Raw genomic sequence first — 17,731 nt, 5'->3', positions numbered from 1 at the left:
AGATGACACAAAAGTGGATGGCATCGTAGATAGTGAAGATGGTTATCAAAAATTGCAGCAGGATTTTGATCGATTGGGCAGGTGGCCTGAGGATTGGATGAATTCAGTTTAATACAGATAAATGTGGGGTGTTGCATTTGCGAAGTCAAGTTAGGACAGGACCTCCACAGTGAATGGGAAGGCTCTGGGGAGTGTTATAGCACAGAGGGATGTAGGAGTGCAGGTACATAGTTCCATGAAAGTGGCATCACAGGTAGATAGGGTTGTCCAAACTCTTTCGGCACCTTGGCTTTCAACAGTTAGAGTATTGAGTATAAAAATTGGGAGGTTATGTTACAGTAGTACAAGACATTGGTAAGGTCACATTTGGAGTGTTATGTTCCATTTAGGTCACTTTATTCTCAGAAAGGGTGTAGAGAAGATTTACGAGGATGTTGCCAGGACTCGGGACCTGAGTTATAGGGCGAGGTTGAGCAGACTAGGACTTTATCCCTTGGAGTACAGAAGAATGAGGGGTGATCTTACAAGATCACTAGAGGAATAGATCGGATAAATGCCCAGAGCCTTTTACCCATCAAGAACCAGAGGACATAGGTTTAAGGTGAAGGGCAAAAGATTTAATTGGAACCTGAGGGACAACATTTTTACACAAATGGCGGTAGGTATATGGAATAAGGTGCCAGAGGAAGTAATTGAGGCAGATAATATCACAATGCTTAAAGGATATTTGGACATGTACATGTACATGGATTGGATAGGTTAGAAGGATATGAACCAAACGCTGTAGATGGGAACAATATGTTGGTTGGTCTGGGCAAGTTGGGCTAAAAGTCCTGTTCCCACATTGTATGACTGTGACTATGACTGATCATCATTTAATATGACAATGACTTCCACTCGCACAGGCTAAAGTTAATTTTCTTCATTCAAAATTGTGCTTTGACTTGGGGAGGTGTGATCTATGTATAATAGCTTTCACACCCTTTGAATCTTAAATATTCTTTCACTCAGAGCTGTATATTGTGAGGGTGTGCACTGATACAAGGAACGTCGTCCAATTTATTGTAATATGAATATGACAATATGAATGGTGAATATGGAGAGTGAAATACAGGTACAATACATTCTTGCTTCATTATAGATTCAACACATAAAACATAAATCACACATAAATTCAATTAAAGAGAATGAAACCATAAACCCATCATACCCATCTCCAAACTGCGGGATCTAGGATTCAGCTCTGTCTTTGAAACAAGATAACTTCCAATCAATCAATCAATCAATCAAACTTTATTGTCATCTTGCAAGCAACAGTTGTACAGTGCAAAATGAAAAGACGTTTCCCAGTGAATAGCGGAGCATCGCACATGAAATTTAAAACATTCCACACATAATAACACTAAAAAACAATCCAGTCCCTGATGGAACAGTATAAATAGTTAAAAGCAGGTAAAAACACAACGTTAAAATCCTTCCACAAAGAAGAAGGATCATGACCCGAAATGTTGCTTTCCATTTCCACCACAACTGCTGCCTGACCTGCTGAGTTCCCCAAACACATTGTGTTCAGAACTATTAAGACCATTATAAAATGGACATCAAAACACTAAATATATATATACACACGCACACAGTTATACACAATCGTCTTGTTATTTTATGCAGACTATCCAAACAGCCCAGGGTACAAAGGTACAGGCATCTGATTAATAATTTACTTTTCAACAAGTTTCATTAATCTTTCTTCAAGATTCAAGATTATTTAATGACCACACAGTCAAGCTGGTGGAATTCATGTTCAGTACAGGATTTTACACAATAAGCTGATTCCAGTCATGCAGACATACAGTTTGTGTTACAGAAGAACACAGTAAGCAGAACATAACATAACATAAAACACAGAAAACATACAGTATACAGTACATGCACGGGGTGGCTTTGTGATATTATCATAGAGTGATCATAGTTCGATTTACATATGGGTAGAAACTGTTTTTGAATCGTAATGTTTTGGCAGGCAGTGAGCTGTAGCGCCTCCCTGAGGGCAGCAGGTGGAAGATGTGGTGAGCTGGGAGGGAGGGATCAGAAATGATTTTCTTCACACGGACCGTTTGAGATTGAGTGATTCTATTGATGGGAGGGGGGTGCTGATGATTTTGGATGCTTTGTTGACAATGCGCTGTAGTTTATTACGGGAGTGAGTGTCCAAACTGCTGTACCAAACTGTTATTGATGAAGTGAGCATGCTTTGGATGATGGCTGTGTACAATCGGATTAGGAGATGTTTCCTCACTCTGAACTTCTTGAGCTGGCGGAGAAAGAAGAGTCTTTGGTTGGCTTCTTTATAAATGTGGTCTGAGTTGGTTTTCCATTTGAGGTTATTGCTTATGTGAGTGCCAAGAAATTTGAATGAGTCATTGGTGGATATGGGTTCGCCGGAGATGAGTAGGGGGGTCTTGAGTTGTGCCTTTTGTCTGAGGTCGATGATAAGTTCATGGGTTTTTGATGTGTTGAGTAGGAGGTTTTTGTCTGTGCCCCAAGTGACCGCTTTGTGTGTTTGAGTGCGGTATTCTGTTTCGTTGTTGTTAGAGATGAGACCTATGATGGTTGTGTCGTCTGCGTATTTGTATATTTTGACTGAACTATACTGGGAAGTGATTTGGTTTGTATAGAGTTAGAATAAATGTGAGGTTATCCACTTTGGTGGCAAAAACAGGAAAGTAGATTATTATCTGAATGGTGGACGATTAGGAAAGGGAGAGATGCAACGAGACCTGGGTGTCATGGTACACCAGTCATTAAAAGTAGCCATGCAGGTGCAGCAGGCAGTGAAGAAGGCGAATGGTATGTTAGCATTCATAGCAAAAGGATTTGAGTATAGGAGCAGGGAGGTTCTACTGCAGTTGTACAGGGTCTTGGTGAGACCACACCTGGAGTATTGCGTACAGTTTTGGTCTCCTAATCTGACGAAAGACATTCTTGCCATAGAGGGAGTACAGAGAAGGTTCACCAGACTGATCCTGGGATGTCAGGACTTTCATATGAAGAAAGACTGGATAGACTCGGTTTGTACTCGCTAGAATTTAGAAGATTGAGGGGGGATCTTATAGAAACTTACAAAATTCTTAAGGGGTTGGACAGGCTAGATGCAGGAAGATTGTTCCTGATGTTGGGGAAGTCCAAAACAAGGGGTCATTGTTTAAGGATAAGGGGGAAATCTTTTAGGACCAAGATGAGGAAAACTTTTTTCACACAGAGAGTGGTGAATCTCTGGAATTCTCTGCCGCAGAAGGTAGTTGAGGCCAGTTCATTGGCTATATTTAAGAGGGAGTTAGATGTGGCCCTTGTGGCTAAAGGGATCAGGGGGTATGGAGAGAGGCAGGAACAGGATACTGAGTTGGATGATCAGCCATGATCATATTGAATGGCAGTGCAGGCCCGAAGGGCAGAATGGCCTACTCCTGCACCTATTTTCTATGTTTCTAATAACCAGGGTGACAAGACGCAGCCTTGAGGGGCTCCTGTACTGAGGTGTAGAGGGTGAGATGTGGTGTTGTGTATCTTCACCCTTTGTTGTCTGTTCCAAAGGAAGTTATGGATCCAGTGACAGATGCAGGGGTCAATGTTCATGTCCGTTAATTTATGGAAGAGTTTGACCAGGTTGATGGAGTTGAATGCAGAACTGAAGTCCATGAACAGGATGCGGGTGTTTCCAGGTGTTGCAGGGTGTGATGGATGGCCAAGTTGACTGTGTCTTCTACTGACCTGTTGGCTCTATATGCAAATTGATATGGGTCCATGATGGAGGAAGTGCTGGTTTTGAGGTGAGTGAGAATGATGCGCTCAAATGACTTCATGGCCACGGATGTGAGGGCAATCGGTCTGTAGTCATTGAGGCAGGATGTTGTGTTAGACTTGGGCACAGGAATGATGGTGGATTGTTTGAAGCACTGGGGCACTGAACATTGGCAGAGGGAGGTGTTGGTGAAGACAGGGGCCAGTTCTGCTGCACAATGATGGAGCACTGCTGGGCTGATGTTGTCTGGGCCTGCTGATTTATTTTTCTTCTGTCTCCTGAAGGTAGTCTTCACCTCGGCCTCCTGGATGTGGAATGGAGGGGGAGGAAGAGGAGAGGGGGACGATGGTGGAGAGACTGGAGACTGTTCAAACCTGCCATAGAAAATGTTCAGTTTATCTGGGAGTTGATGATCATTATCAGGGATGGGGGTGGATTTCTTTTTGGAGTTGGTGATTTCCTGAAGTTTTTTCCAGACAGTTCTTGTGTTATTGGTTGAGATTTCTTGTTCTATTTTGGTGGCATAATTGTATTTGGCTTTCCTTATTGTAGACCTTAATTTATATTTTGCAGCCATATGGTCCTGCTTATTTCCAATTTTATATGCAGCATTTTTCTCAGTTCTTAATTGTTGAATTTCTTTTGTGAACCAGGGCTTATTGTTGTATTGTTTAACCATTCTTAAAGGGATACAGAGTTGCTCGCAGAATTGGACATATGACGTCACTGTGTCCGTGTGGTCGTGGAGGTCACCAGCTGCGCGGAAGACTTCCCAATCAGTGCATGCGAAGCAGCCTTGCAGCTTTTCGATGGCGTCTGTAGACCACGACCTGACAGATTTGGGCGAAGTTTTTGAGAATTTTATTTTTTGCTTATACTTTGGGATAAGCAGCAGCATCGCGTGGTCTGACTTGCCCAACGGAGCTCCTACAAAGGCACGGTAAGCCTCCTTAAACGGCGTATAGCAGTGGTCGAGCGTGTTGTTCCCTCTGCTGGGGCAGGTTACGTGCTGGTGGTAGTTTGGAAGCTCAGTGGACAGGTTGGTGTGGTTGAAGTCACCTAACACAATTATTGCTGCATCTGGGTATGATGCATTCCTCTATTCAATGCCTAGTGCTGTACCTGTGAATATAAAAAGGTGTTGTGTATTCAGCTGATTAAATATGACAGAAAAGGCAAAATATTGTCGCAGAGTCCGTCTCACTGACGTTACTGATCAACTCTGCGATATATATTTATCAGCCTCTGAACGTTACAGCTGACTGCACCGATGAATACATTTCAGAGATGGAAATGAAGCTCGACAAAGCTTCGCTTATGCAACAATGAAAAAGGCACAAATTAAAAGCAAAGAAATAAAATTGCTATTGCCCAGTATGCTGCAATTTTACCCTTCAAAATTAATCACTAGTAAGTCATAATAGGTCAAAATATCAAAATGCCTTAAGTCAGTTAATTTGGGAATGCTGTTCCTGCAAAATTAGCAAAACAAAATATCTAAATGAAGTTATCCTTTTTTAGTTGTACTGTTGAATTTGGCTTTGTTACACAAATGTTACTCAATTTTCTCCCATGGTTTGGCATCTTGTTCATTTTATTTCTATATACAAACTAAGCCAATTAAAAGTGTGTTTGGTTTTAGCATGCTCATTTAAAACATGCAACATTGAAGAGTACCACACAGGAACAGTCCCTCCTGTCCACAATGCCCCTGCCGAACAGATGACCAAGTTAATCTCCTCTTCTTGCACATGATTCATAACCATCCATTTCCTGCATGTCCATGTGCCTATTTAAAAGCCCCTTAAATGTCTACCCTATCTAGGCCTCTCATAATTTTAAATACTTCCATCGGGTCTCCCCTCAGCCTCCGATGTTGCAGAGAAAAGTTTGTCCAATCTCTCCTTGTAGCCAATACATTAAAAACCTGGCATTCTTCTGGTAATCCTCTTCTGCATTTGTCGCAATCCTATTATACGAACACGTTACAGTTAAACAATAACTGCTTGGCTATTGACATTTATAAGCATACTAGACCAAGTGCAGACCCGTTGGGTCTGTTCCCCCAATGTGCACGGCATGCAGCGTCCCCACCACTAACCCCCCCCCCCCCCCCCCGCACTCATGCTAATTACCCCCCTTGATATTATATTAATATTAATTTGCTCCTTTTACCCCATAACCACCCTATCTACTGATGCATAGCCCCCAACTTGCAGTTACATCTAGAGAGGGGGGGAGGGGGGGCGGGGTTAGAGTGAGGGCAGAGAGAGAAGGGGAAGAGGCAGAGAGAGAGACAGACACAGAGAGGGGCAAAAGGGATGGGGGTGGAGCGGAGGAGAAGAGGGAGGGTGGGTGAGGGGGGAAAGGTGGGGGAGGAGGGGAGGAGAGAGAGAGGGTGAGAGTGAGGGGGAGAGAGAGGGCAGTGCTGAGAGGGGGTGATGGAGAGTAGTGGGGAGCAGGGAGGGGGAGGGAGGGGGGAGGGTGGAGGGAAGAGGGTAGGGTGTGTGGAGGGGGTTTAGGGGAGGGAGGGGGTGGGGGAGGGGATGGAGGGGATGAGGGGAGGAGAGGGGGGGGAGAGAGAGGGTGTGCTGAGAGGGGGGAAAGAGGAGAGGGGGGGGGGAGAGGGGAGAGAGGAGGGGGAGGGAGAAGGGGAGAGAGGGGGAGATAGAGAAGGTGTATGGAGAGAGGGAAGGAGGGAGAGAGAGAGAGAAGGGGTGAGAGGGAGGGGAGGGGCGAGAGAAGGGGAGGGGCGAGAGAAGGGGAGAGAGGGAAGGAGAGGGAGAGGGGGGGAGAGAGAGAGAGAGAAAGGGGGAGAGAGAGAGAGAGAGAGAGAGAGAGAGAAAGAAAGAGAGAGAGAGAGAGAGAGAGGGAGAGAGAGAGAGGAGGGGAGAGAGAGAGAGGGTGCCATTTTACTTCATCCCAAACAACCATTTGCAGGCAGTGCTTTTTTCCTCAAACTAACCATATTTTCATTTTCAAACCACATTATGGGCACACAGCTGTGGAGACATTTGTTCAGTGTTATTCAGAGCTCTGATTGAGGCACACCACTTGCAGAGACTGATTGAGGCACACCACTTGCAGAGACTGATTGAGGCATACCACTTCCTGGTTTTATGGTCCCCCCCTTTATCCAGCAGGGGTAGCAGAAAGAATGGGGAATTTTGTAAAAACATTAATATCTCTGTCATTTTTCATCGACGGGAAAAATCATCGGCACATATGTGGCGGAGGGGGGCTCTGAGCGAGGTGGCCAAAATTGATGGCCATAGGTGGCGGCGACCTCTCGGAAATCGCAGCACAGAAGGCCAAAGGCGGTCAAGAACAGAGATTTAGTAATATAGATAGTAAGCATTCAAGAAAGAAATGGAGAAAGGACCATAAACTAATTAGTTAAATAACAGAAATGTTAATATGTCCAGCAGATTTTTTTTGGTGGTAGATCAGGGTCACTGAGGAGAGGGGAGGGGTGTGGTTGATGGTTGGGGCTGGTAGCAATGGCTCATTCTTCACTCACAGCGCGTGCCGCAGTCTGAAAAGCGAACGGGCCACGAAAAGTGAGCGGGGAGTGGAGGAAAGGAGCGGGGAGTGGGGATCGGGGAGCAGACAGTGGTCAGCAGGCAGCGGTGCGCGCGTAAACCAAATTACTGTGTGTTCAGTGGCTTCAATCCAGAGCCCGGGGGAGGAGGGCGGCTGTGCTGCGGGGGAGGGTGGTTGTGCTGCAGGTGATGTGGGGCGGATGGCGGGCTGAGTGCGAGTCGACTGCGAACGGGCGGCGACCAAATTACAGCGAGTCGGGGGGGGGGGGGGGGGGGGGGGGGTGTAATGGGGTAACTCGCTGCGCATGGAAAACAGTGCGCAGCAGGCCGCGCGAGGAGACCCATTGTGACGTCAGCGGCTCGTATATTTTTAAAATTATTTGAAATTTTACCGTAAGGGTTATTTATCAGTGCGTAAGTGATCATATACACACACACACACACACACACACACACATCCAAGATCAGAGTTTTAATACTGTGGTTACTAGACCAAGTGGGGGGTTAGGGAGGAGGGGGGAAAGAGAGAGAGAGGGGGGGGAGAGGGGGAGTAAGGGGTGGTAGAGGGGGAGGGGATGGGGAGAGGGAGGGGGGGATGGGGGGGAGTGGGGAGAGAGAGTAGAGGGGAAGGAGAGAGGAGGGGGGTGAGGAAGAAGGGGGGGAGAGAGGAGGGGGAGAGAGAGGAGGCGGGTAGAGAGGAGGCGGGGAAAGAGGGGGAGGGCGGAGAGGGGATGGGAGAAAGGTGGGGAGAGAGGAGGAGGAGGGACGGGAGAGGAGGAGGGAGGCGGCAGGTGGAGAGGAGGAGGGGAGTCGAGCGGGCAAGCGGGCTGCGGTCAGAGGCGGGCTGATTCCCGAACACTGCCGTTGGTCGGGGGGGAAAGGGGGAAGAGGAGGAGAGAGGGGAGAGGGGGGAGGAGAGGAGAGGGGAACGAGGAGGAGGGGGAGCAGGGTGCACGTCAACCAAAGGACATCCGCGGCTTCAATCCAGAGCCCGGGGGGGGGGGGAGGGGGGGGGGGGGGGGGGGCATTAGAGTGGTCGGAGGGTGATGTCACTCGCAACGCATGGAATATAGCATGAGCAGAGCCATTGTGACGTGCCCATTAGTTTATTTTCAAACATTTGTGAACATTTTCATAAATAACTCAAGGAATAAAGCTCGAATTTTTTAGGTAAGATGATTTTGGACTCCACCGGATAAAACTCTGCAAGAATATGTAAAATTGTAACCGTAAGGACGTTGTTTTTCAGAGCAGATGTAATTATACACACACACACATCCGAGATCAGACTTTTAATAGTTATAAAATAAGATTATCTGTGTATTGTGTTTATAGGCCTGTTAGGCTGCTGCAGGTAAGAATTTCATTGTTCCTTTGTCAGTACTTACGACAATTAAACACTCTTGATTCTGTTATTAGGAATATTAAATGCCTCCTGAGTTATTAGATGTTCTTCATTTAAATGGCAGGGCCTGGGTTATTTGATCTCATGCAATCATCCTTGAACTCTGTTAATAATTTGGCAGCATTTGCAACATTATTGATAAATGATTGAAAAGGGTAACTGTGAAATATATCTCAAGCTTTTTGGAATTCTGTGTGATATATTTTGAAATATAATGGCTTTTAAGTAGATAGTTTTTTTGTGAATGGAGGTATCAGTCAATTGCTCTTTCCTTCTTCTCTGATGCGGCACAGTGGCATATTTGATAAAGCTGCTGCCTCACAGCGCCAGAGACCGGTGGTGCAGGCAGGCAGGCAGTTTGAAAGGCAGAGATTCTGCCACCTTCTGTTGGTAGGACTTCAATTCTCTGGGGTAACCCCAACAGAAAATCTGATTTGTTATACCTCAGCCACATTTGACCCACAAGCCTGTTGATGGAAAGAAGTCAAAGATTCGGGAAAACACAAAGTGCTGGAGCAATGCAGCGGGTTAGGTAGTAGAGGGAATGGACAGGCTACTTTTTGAGTCGCGACCCTTCTTCAGAACGATTGTTGTAGGGAGGAAAAAACTTGAAAAGGGAGGTGGGGGCAGGACAATGCCTGGCAAGTGTAAGTGAATACAGGTGAGGGGAAGTGGGGGAGTTGATTAGTAGATGGGTAGTCAAAGACTAGAGGTGAAAAGGAGACAAAAGATTTGGCAGCATTTTGATGCTGACTGTCAGCATTACAAAGTACTGAAATGGCCCAAAAGAGTGTGTGAGACTGCCCTCCCCTGGCAAATCAATGCCACCGAATAAGTTAGTCCAGCTGTTGTGCTGCATTGTATTTTTCATGCTAAATTAATTCAGGATGATAATGGGGCAGAGATAAATGCAGCACTGGGTTCTCTGGCAGCAAGAATTTATAATACATTGAACATTTAATTCATCATTTTGATGTCCAGTGTATTTCAATATAGTGCCATCAGGACTCGGGCCCTTAACGTGAGAATATAGAATATTAGAAATTATATTTCTCCTCAGACAATATTGGAGTTTTCACAGACTTGGAAATTAAAGGTTGGTGCCAGAATGTGATGACTCTCTGCGTGCTGTTCCAGAAGAGGATCAATTGTACTCACATACAGTTTGATTTGACTGGATGGCAAATCAAGCTTTTCACTGTATCTCTGTACACATAGAACTAGAACAGTAGAGCACACGAACAGCCCCTTCAGCCCACAATATCTGTGCCGAAGATATTTGTGCCAAAATCAAATACTGTCTAGGTACACAGGTGGCATTTCTTCATTCCTTCTCACCAATGTTCTCGAGGTGCAATTTAGTTTGAAGGCAGATAATGGGGGCTGCACAATCCTTGAGTCTTGGAATCCAATTTTGGTCACCTTCTTTGTTAAGATGCATACAGGTAGGACAAAGCATGGGTGAGCATTCTGGGGGTCATGAGCCTGAACACAAGTGTTATTGCTGAACACACTATCATCTTTAGCATCACTTCTGCAGATCTGTTCAGGGTGAAACGAGAGCCAGTCTAGCAGTGCTGTTTAGTTTTAACAGTAATAATCGCCACGAGTTTCAATACAAGGCTACTGCAAATTAACAGCACACGGACCTAATTTACACATACAATTATGCCAATATTCCACAACTCATAGGATTTACTTAAATGCATGCAAATATTCCCCTCTGTGGTGTGCAGTATGCACATTGCTGGGGAGGTGTGTGGGGGTCAGTGGTGTGCATTGTGGTGTGGTGCCGGAGGGGCTGGCGGAGAGGGTGTGTTGCTGCATTCCCAAAGGTTGAAGGTAATATATTAACACACCTGATGAACATTCTCATGATGAAGAAAAATGCACAGGGCAATTGAATTCCTAGACAATCAGCTCTGATTTTATTTTGACCATGATACTTTATACCTCTTGGAGCTGCAGTTTCATTTGGTGGTCAGCAGATGGCAGTTTGTCTCTTTGTTCAGCTAGAAAGGCACGGGAAGGTCTGAGGCCCATTCCCTTTACAGTTGAAATCTGTCTGCACCCACTTCATCCAGTTCCATTAGTACACAAAGAAACACCTGCTGCTCATACAGGACCTTGACATAATTTGTCCATGCAACCAAGATGCCCCATCTAAGCTAGTCCCATTTGTCTGTGTTTGCAACATGTTCCAAAGTAACCCGATGCTCCACAAAATTATCTTCTGCACTATTTATGTCACACTGGACACAAATAAGTCCTGACCCAAACATCTCCTGTCCATTCCCTCCACAGATGCTGCCTGACCCGCTGATTTCCTCCATAACTTTGAATTTTGCTCAAGATTCCAGCATCTGCAGTCTTTTGTGTTTCCATTTTTGTAACCTGTCTGAATGAACTCTCAGGAATTATTTTCAATACGTTATTTCAGAATCCCATATAGGGTGAAGTATACATGAGCCAGAATGAGGCTTGATCTATTGGAAAATTAGATGGTCCAGACTAGATGATACAAGTATTTAGCACATCTTTACATGAATGAAGATAGTTTCTGCTGCAAATGGATATGCAGGGAATGGAGGGATATTGCCCATGCAAAGGCAGAGATTAGTTTATCTTGGTATCATAGAAACATAGAAACATAGAAACATAGAAATTAGGTGCAGGAGTAGGCCATTCGGCCCTTCGAGCCTGCACCGCCATTTAATATGATCATGGCTGATCATCCAACTCAGTATCCCGTACCTGCCTTTTCTCCATACCCTCTGATCCCCTTGGCCACAAGGGCCACATCTAACTCCCTCTTAAATATAGCCAATGAACTGGCCTCAACTACCCTCTGTGGCAGAGAGTTCCAGAGATTCACCACTCTCTGTGTGAAAAAAGTTCTCCTCATCTCGGTTTAAAGGATTTCCCCCTTATCCTTAAGCTGTGACCCCTTGTCCTGGACTTCCCCAACATCGGAAACAATCTTCCTGCATCTAGCCTGTCTAACCCCTTAAGAATTTTGTAAGTTTCTATAAGATCCCCTCTCAATCTCCTAAACTCTAGAGAGTATAAACCAAGTCTATCCAGTCTTTCTTCATAAGACAGTCCTGACATCCCAGGAATCAGTCTGGTGAACCTTCTCTGCACTCCCTCTATGGCAATAATGTCCTTCCTCAGATTTGGAGACCAAAACTGCACGCAATACTCCAGGTGTGGTCTCACCAAGACCCTATACAACTGCAGTAGAACCTCCCTGCTCCTATACTCAAATCCTCTTGCTATGAAAGCCAACATGCCATTCGCTTTCTTTACTGCCTGCTGCACCTGCATGCCTACCTTCAATGACTGGTGTACCATGACACCCAGGTCTCGCTGCATCTCCCCCTTTCCCAATCGGCCACCGTTTAGATAATAATCTGCTTTCCCGTTTTTGCCACCAAAATGGATAACCTCACATTTATCCACATTAAACTGCATCTGCCAAACATTTGCCCACTCACCCAGCCTATCCAAGTCACCTTGCAGTCTCCTAGCATCCTCCTCACACCTAACACTGCCCCCCAACTTAGTGTCATCCGCAAACTTGGAGATATTGCCTTCAATTCCCTCATCCAGATCATTAATATATATTGTAAATAGCTGGGGTCCCAGTACTGAGCCTTGCGTTACCCCACTAGTCACTGCCTGCCATTGTGAAAAGGACCCGTTTACTCCTACTCTTTGCTTCCTGTTTGCCAGCCAGTTCTCTATCCACATCAATACTGAACCCCCAATGCCATGTGCTTTAAGTTTGTATACTAATCTCTTATGTGGGACCTTGTCGAAAGCCTTCTGGAAGTCCAGATACACCACATCCACTGGTTCTCCCCTATCCACGCTACTAGTTACATCCTCGAAAAATTCTATAAGATTCGTCAGACATGATTTACCTTTCGTAAATCCATGCTGACTTTGTCCAATGATTTCACCACTTTCTAAATGTGCTGCTATCCCATCTTTAATAACTGACTCTAGCAGTTTCCCCACTACCGATGTTAGGCTAACTGGTCTGTAATTCCCCGTTTTCTCTCTCCCTCCCTTCTTAAAAAGTGGGGTTACGTTTGCTACCCGCCAATCCTCTGGAACTACTCCAGAATCTAAGGAGTTTTGAAAGATTATTACTAATGCATCCACTATTTCTGGAGCTACTTCCTTAAGTACTCTGGGATGCAGCCTATCTGGCCCTGGGGATTTATCGGCCTTTAATCCATTCAATTTACCCAACACCACTTCCCGACTAACCTGGATTTCACTCAATTCCTCCACCTCCTTTGACCCGCGGGCCCCTGCTATTTCCAGCAGATCATTTATGTCTTCCTTAGTGAAGACGGAACCAAAGTAGTTATTCAATTGGTCCGCCATATCCTGGTTCCCCATGATCAACTCACCTGTTTCTGACTGCAAGGGACCTACATTTGTTTTAACTAATCTCTTTCTTTTCACATATCTATAAAAACTTTTGCAGTCAGATTTTATGTTCACTGCTTGACAGGGTTATCGTGGGCTGAAGGGCCTGCTCCCATGCTGTATTGTTCTATGTTCTAGGTCATTCAGCAGTGGAAAAAAGTTGTGTAAGAAGGAACTGCAGATGCTGGTTTAAACCGAAGATAGACACAAAAAGCTGGAGTAACAGCGGGACAGGCAGCATCTCTGGGGAGAAGGAATGGGGGGTGGGGGGGCGTTTCGGGTCGAGATCCTTCTTCAGACAAAGTTATTTTGGTAGAAGTTGAATCAGGCACATAATACTAGCTATTTTATCAGCCCCTCTTGGAGAAATAGATTGAAAGGTTATTTTGAGGACCCTCAGACATTTTCAAAATGTATAATTTTGGATTTTAAATTGTATTTAGGTCGCATGTAGCAACATGAAAAAGATAATGATTTCCAGATCAGAAATGGTCAAAATCTGGAGACATACAAAATCATGGCTGCAGATTGCCCATTTCTGAGATTAACATTAACAGAACCAATAAGCCAAGATCCTATTAATCAGCAGCAACATGCGTACATGTCTGATCAAGCAATGAAAGGGAGAACAAAAGATGAAATGCTGGAAGAACTCAGCAGGTGAGGCAGCATCTGTGGAGGGAACAGACAGAGGATGTTTCGATGTCCACCTCCTTCTTCAGAGTGAGTAGAACAGGGGAGAGAAAACTGGAAGAGAGAGATGGTGGAGACAAACCCTGGCAAGTGATGGGTGGATACAAGTAATGAGGATTTGATTGGTAACCACGTGGGTTTCCTTCGGGTGCTCTGGTCTTCTCCCACATCCCAAAGATGTGCGGGTTTGTCTGTTAATTAGCCTCTGCAAATTGTCTGGTGTGTTGGGAGTGGATCTGAAAGTGGGATTCCAGTGAACTGGTGTGAACAGATGGAATTGACTTGGTGAGCCGAAGGGCCTCTTTCTCTGCTGTAGCTTTAAATCAAACCCAGGTTTTGCTCTGCATTCCCACAGCTTTAAGTTCCTGTGCAACCCAGTGATTGTTTCCATGGTTTGAAAGTTGAGTAGGCAATGGGTGGGGCCTCCTGTTCTGTCAGTCTTTAGCTGTCTGATCCCAGTTTTGAACAAGATCTGTTAAAAATAACTGTCCAAGGCTGAGGCTTGGAAAATTTATTAGCGCATGAAACAGATTCATGTATTCTCAGTGCATGGGTGTGTTATGCACCAAAGTAGTCATGGCACTACCAAGCAAATTACTGCGAGACTATTTCAGACTGTCTCTGGACATAATCATAAAGTGTCGAAAAAGCAACAATCTTCCACATTCAAGCAATAAATTGAACAAACATGTACAACAGATTGAAACTGTCTTTGGAGATTATAAAATTGTTTCCAGCTAAAACACTGCAATTCTGAAGGGATATTGTTCTGAAGGGGTGTTCTTGAAAGAGTTTATAAAAGCTGAACCACAGAATCACAAGAGACTGCAGATCCTGGTATCTATTTTCTGTGGAGACACTGGAGACTGCAAGATCTGAACAAGGTCCCAACTCGAAACGTCATTGTCTGTTTACTTCCACAGATGCTGGCTGACCTATTGACTTCCTCCAGCACTTTGATTTTAGCAAAAAAGAACCAATGGGAATAATTACGTCATATCAACAAACTACATAACTGTCTCTGAGCCATTCTGAGTTAAAAACCTGTGGTTACAAAGATTTCAGCATTTGCAGTCTCTTGTGAGACCATGGTTCATCTTTGCTGTTAGGGTTTTCTGAACCCTTTCAAAGGACACTTCTTCAGAAAGAAAATCCCTTCAGAATTCCAGTGCTTTGGTTGGAAACAAAATTATCTACAAAGAGGAGCTGAATCTGTTGCACATATTTGTTAATGCACTGAATAAAATATAGTGATGCACAGGGGTTTGTTTTGTTCCATGCAACACTCTGCAGCAGGGATATTCTACCATGCACAAGAGTCAAGGAGTTGTGCAAAATACAATGACTTTTGCATATTTTGCATGCACATTGAGCATATAGAGTGGCACAACTGGGAGAGTTGCTGCCTCACAGTGCCTGAGACCCAGGTTCGGTGCTGCACATGTGGAGTTTGCACATTCTCCCTGTAACCACATGGGTTTCTTCTAGGTGTTCCAGATTTATCCCACATCTCAAAGACGGCAGGTTTAGTTTTAGTTTAGTTCAGTTTCGAGATTTAGCATGAAAACAGGCCCATTGGTTCACTGAGTCCGTGTCAACCAGCGATCTCCTGCGCGCCGGTTCTATCCTACACACTGGGGACAATTTTACAGAATTAACCTACGACCCTGCAAGTCTTTGGAATGTGGGAGAAAACCGGAGCATCTGGAAAAAAATCATGTGGTCACAGGGAGAATATACAAACTGTACAGACAGCACCAGTGGTCAGGATTGAACCTGTGCCTCTGCTGGTGTAAGGCAGTGGCTCTACAGATTGGGTCTGTGAGTTAATTAGCCACTGTAAATCACCACTAGCGTGTATGGAGTGGGTGCAAACGTGGGATAACATAGAACTAGTGTGTGAATGGGTGATTGGTGCTAGCGTAGACTCAGAGGGACAAAGGATCTGCTTTCATCCTGTATCTTTCAATCAATTCAATCAAAAACATTAAACATCATTGCTAACCAAGGAGAGATAGGTTAGGCTGCATAATGTGAGCTGACATCACAAAGAGGATTGGAGGGGGGGGTCAGGAAATGTTTTTCTCAGACATATGATCGATCGCCCTGCAGACATCAGCATTAGGGTTGGAACAAATCTTAAGAAAATCAAATCAAGGAAGACCTATCTGGATGGTGATGAATATCTTGGACATCCCAATGGCAGATCAGATAAAACCATCCTCTTAAGGTAAGAGGGTTCAACCCTTTGATTGAGGGCTGCTTCAATGTTCCAAGTATTTGTTGTTTATGAACCTTGTCTGTACAGAAGTATTTTACTCAAGTTATGTCGAAATGTGTGCTGCACATGATTTGTCTTAGCTGTGCTACTGTCTGCAGTTCTGGCCACCCCATTACAATGGAGACTTTGGAGAGGGTGCAGTGGAGTATACCGGAATGATGCCTGGGTTGGGTGGTATTAGCTGCAGGAAAGGGTTGGGTTGCTTTCTGTGGAATGCTGGAGATTGCTAGAAGACCCGATAGAAGCATATAAAATTATGGGAGGCAATGGGATAGACAATCAGAATCATTTTCCCAGGATGGAAAAATTAAACATGAGAGGGCATAACTTTAAAGTGAAGAGGGGCAAAGATTAAAGGGAATCTGCGGGGCAATTTGTTCACATGGAGGGCCTGCTCGGGGTGGTAGTTGAGGCAGATACAATAGTGACATTTAAAATACTTTTGGATGGGCACATACTTATGCAGGAAATGAGGAGATATGAATTATGTGCAGACAGAAAGATTTGATCTCGACCTTAAGTTTGGCACAGACAATACAATACAATACAATTTATTTGTCATTTGAACCCCATTGAGGTTCAAACGAAATGTTGTTTCTGCAGTCATACACACAAGAAAGAACCAAGACACAACACAATTTACACAAACATCCATCACAGCGCATCTCCTCCTCACTGTGATGGAAGGCAAAAGCTTATCTCTCTCCTGCACTCCCCATTCCCCTCCCGATGTCAGAGTCAAAGCCCCCGGCGGGCGATGGTAATTGTCCCGCGGCCATTAACGCCGCGCCGAGTGATGCAAGGCCGCGCTCCGGGTCTTGTTGGAGCCCCCGGTGGGCGCTAGCAAAGTCCCACAGCCATTCCAAGCCACGCCGGGCGATGATGTAAGGCCCCACTCCAGGTACTCTTCAACCCCGCAACTCGGGCGGGTGAAGTCGTCGTTGCAGAAGCCCCGAAAAGCGGTCTCCCAGCAGGGACCCGCGGGCTCCCGGTGTCACTGTCCACCAGACCTGCATTTGGAGCTCCGAATCTCCGGGATCAGGTCGCAGCCGAGCGCCACCACAGCTCCGCCCGCTCCGAACTCGGCCAGCTCCGCGATGGTGAGTAGGTCCGCAGCTCCGTGACTGGAGCCCCAGGTCGTTCCTGCTGGAGGCCGCTCCACGGTGCTCAGCCCCAATGACAACGGAGACCCGACAGAGAAAAGGTCGGGTTCTCCGTGCAGGGGGATAGATTTTTAAAAGTTTCCCCCACCCCCCGCCCCCCACACACATACCCACACACATACACAAAAAAATAAAATAAAAACTACATTCAAACGAGACAAAAATTAATAAAAAGACAGACGGACTGCAGAGGCCGCTGCGACGTGAGTCGCACCGCCCACCGGAACATTGTGGGCCAAAGGACCTGTTCCTGTGATGTATTGTTAGAAGTTCTATGTTCTATGTGTATGTTTAGCAACCTCAGAGCTTGTGTGTGCCACACTCACATAGGATCCTGAAAAACATTTTCGGAACTCCACCACTTTGGGCTTCTGAAAAGAAATTCCAATGTGCAGAGAATTAAAA

Source organism: Leucoraja erinacea, chromosome 9, assembly GCF_028641065.1.
Source record: "Leucoraja erinacea ecotype New England chromosome 9, Leri_hhj_1, whole genome shotgun sequence".
Lineage (NCBI taxonomy): Eukaryota > Metazoa > Chordata > Chondrichthyes > Rajiformes > Rajidae > Leucoraja > Leucoraja erinaceus.
The sequence above is the reverse complement of the archived record's forward strand: the minus strand, read 5'-3'. Positions refer to the sequence as shown.